The sequence below is a fragment of the Rhinopithecus bieti genome, unplaced genomic scaffold (genome assembly GCF_001698545.2).
Source record: "Rhinopithecus bieti isolate Rb0 unplaced genomic scaffold, ASM169854v2 scaffold_15821, whole genome shotgun sequence".
Classification (NCBI taxonomy): Eukaryota; Metazoa; Chordata; class Mammalia; order Primates; family Cercopithecidae; genus Rhinopithecus; species Rhinopithecus bieti.
Window position 1 is genome coordinate 138,945 of NW_016808598.1, and position 3,422 is coordinate 142,366.

Here is a 3,422-nt window from a genome sequence, read left to right on the forward strand (position 1 = left end):
AGTCTTTCTCTGTCACCCAGGCTGGAGTGCAGTGGCACGATCTCGACTGACTGCAACCTCCACCTCCCGGGTTCAAGCAATTCTCCTTTCTCAGTCTCCTGAGCAGCTGGGACTACAGGCACCTGCTACCATGCCCGGCTAATTTTTATATTTTTAGTAGAGACAAGGTTTCACCTTGTTGGTCAGGCTGGTCTTGAACTCCTGACCTCAGGTGATCCACCCGCCTTGGCCTCCCAAAGTGCTGGGATTACAAGCGTGAGCCACGGTGCCCATCCCTTTTATGAATATTTTAAGATTAAGTCGTAACAAAGTATAGGTTATAGTCATCACAAAATCATCACAGAAAATGAGCTAAAAGAAGTAAAAGATGGCACTACTGTAATTTAACTATTGAAATATCTTCATCAAAATTTGACATTTTTATTTTGAAAATTTTACAGGCCAAGTGCGGTGGCTGATGCCTGTAATCTCAGTACTTTGGGAGGCTGAGGTGGGCAGATCACAAGGTCAAGAGATCCAGACCATCCTGGCCAACATGGTGAAACCCTGTCTCTACCAAAAATACAAAAATTAGCTGGGTGCGGTGGTGCGCGCCTGTAGTCCCAGCTACTTGGGAGGCTGAGGCAGGAGAGTCATTTGAACCTGGGAGGCAGAGGGTGCAGTGAGCCAAGATCGTGCCACTGCACTGCAGTCTGGTGACAGACCGAGACTCTGTCTCAAAAAAAAAAAAAAAAAAAAAAAAAAAAAAAAATTTCCAATCCAAAAACCAGCAGGGGCCGGGTGCAGTGGCTCATGCCTGTAATCCCAGTACTTTGGGAATCCGAGGCGGGCGGATCACCTGAGGTCAGGAGTTTGAGACCAACGTGGCCAACATGGTGAAACCCCGTCTCTTCTAAAATACAAAAATTAGCTGGGCGTGGTGGCACATGTCTGTAACCCCAGCTACTTGGGAGGCTGAGGCATGAGAATCGCTTGGACCTGGGAGGCGTAGGTTGCAGTGAGCCGAGATGGTGCCACTGCACTCCAGCCTGGGTGACAGAGTTAGACTCCGTCTCAAAAACAAAACAGAACAGAACAAAACAACAGGAAGATTTCCCTGAATTTTCTAAATAAATTGCTTTAGCTTTAAAATAGTGCTTAGCTTACACATAAAACTAAACAACAAATCTACTGGTATAAATGTGTGTAAAGCATTAGTATATCCAGTTATTCCTAAGTATAATACATAGATTGATCAGTGTCAAGCTATGAAAAACCCTTCTGTTATATCATAGTACAGTGTACACAGATTCAGACTAAGAGTCAGATAATGTATATTCTAGTATTAGCTATGCTAGTGCCTCATAATGTGCCCTTGAGACAAGTCACTTAATCTGGGGTTCATTTTTATTTTTTTTGAAGATAGAGTCTCACTCTGTCACCAGGCTGGAGTGCAGTGGCGTGATCTTGGCTCACCGCAACCTCTGCCTCCCAGGTTTAAGCAATTCTCTGCTAATTTTTGCATTTTTAGTAGAGACAGGGTTTCACCATCTTGGCCAGGCTGGTCTTGAACTCCTGACCTTGTGATCCACCGTGCTTAACCTCATTTTCTTTTCTTTTGAGACAGGCTTTGAATCTGTCGCCCAGGCTGGAGTGCAGTGCTGCGATCTCACCTCACTACAACCTCTGCCTTCTGGGCTCAAGCCATCCTCCCACCTCGGCCTCCCCAGTAGCTGGGACTACAGGCGCATGCCACCATGCCCACCTAGTTTTTGTATTTTTTGCAGAGGCAGGATTTTGCCACATTGTCCAGGCTGGTCTCACATTCCTGAGCTCAAATGATCCGCCTGCCCTGGCTTCCCAAAGTGCTGGGATTACAGGTATGAGCTGCCATGCCCGGCCCATCTTTCTTAAAGGAATGAGTCTGGATCAGCCATTTTCAAATTCTTCCAAAAAAAAATTTTTTTTTCTTGAAAACTCAATATAAAAGAGATAAAACATGCTCTTGTTAAAGTGAGATATGGAGATAAGAATTCTGCCTTTTCATCTTTCCAACTCTCCTGCAGTGGCACTGAAGAATTTCTGAACAATTTGTAGGGTGCCTTGGATTAGAGTTTGAAAATCACTAGGCTAATCTTCCGTGGTTCTTTAGCCTTCTACTATATGACTCTCCTACCAAAGTCCAAAGCCTGACAAAATTAACCTTAGAAAACAGTCCCTTACTAAAGGAAAAAGGCAGCTCTGGGATCGTATCTAATTACAATCATTGACAATTTCATGGCATTTCAAGCATACGTAGGGCCACACAGGAGAAGCTATCTATAAAATCTGCATATATGCCAAAAGTCATTCCTACCAGACCTAATCTAGCCCAAACGACAGAAATCATATTCTTCTGTAGCAGAAAAATACTATATCTAAAATTTCCTCAATGTTCATTTTACATATATATAAAGCCAAACAAATTTAATTGATGAGCACTCCAAAATTAACAACAGTCCTAGATACAAACTGTAAAAGTGTGTTGGCTCTCATCCTGCAGCAATCACCACATTCAACCTATACCATCTATAGAAAGTTATAATTTCCTAAGACAAAGGCTATAAAAGGCCTTTAGGAAATGAAAACCAATGAAATGCATTTTAATTGTGTTAAAGTAATATGCTAAAATATATTCTTTAACTCTTTATCGATCATATGGCATTCTTAAGAAACTAAATACCATTCTAGGATTTGCTTAGTGATAGTCACTTGGGTACATCACACCAAGAGAATATAGCCAAATTATATCCAGTATTTTATGACTAACTGCAACAGATATATTTATTGTCATCATAATCTAGAATTAGGTGCATACAATTCTAACACTAGACAATGATCCAACAAATACACAAAACTATTCTATATAAAGAGGATGCTCTTGTTCCCATACTTTGAAGGGCTTTTTAGTTCATAAGACTAAAGAGAGGAACTGATGTATTAAATATAAGATTTTAAAATTGGTAGTCAAAATCTCTCAGGTTTGATATAAAACAGGGAGACCAAGGGCCAAAGAAATTAGATCTTCTCTAAGACAGATAATTTTACAGGCAATGCCAGAGGAAACATATATTCAAAAATTCAACTTCTTTACCATATTATGAAGCAACATAGCACAGTTGTAATGAGTCTCTAGATCAGACTGCATGTGCTTGTATCCCATCAATTCCTTATTAGCCATGTTTCTTCAAACTAAGCCTCAGTTTCTTTATATGTAAAATGCAGAAAATAGTATCTACCTCAAAAGAGTAGTATGAGAATTAAATGAAACAATGTGTAGTCTCTTACATCACTTATTTTACATCACGTAAAATGTGGTCAGTAATAAATAATAGGGAAAGTGAGAAAACAGTGAAAATGCCAGACTTATTTTTTTCCTCCCTAACATTAAAAAAAAAAAAAAT

At 40.2% G+C, this 3,422-nt stretch overlaps 1 protein-coding gene across 1 annotated transcript in view; it reads right to left on the minus strand.

Moving 5' to 3' along the window:
- BAZ1A (bromodomain adjacent to zinc finger domain 1A) overlaps positions 1-3,422 on the minus strand; it is a 142,932-nt gene that overhangs the window by 39,438 nt on the left and 100,072 nt on the right.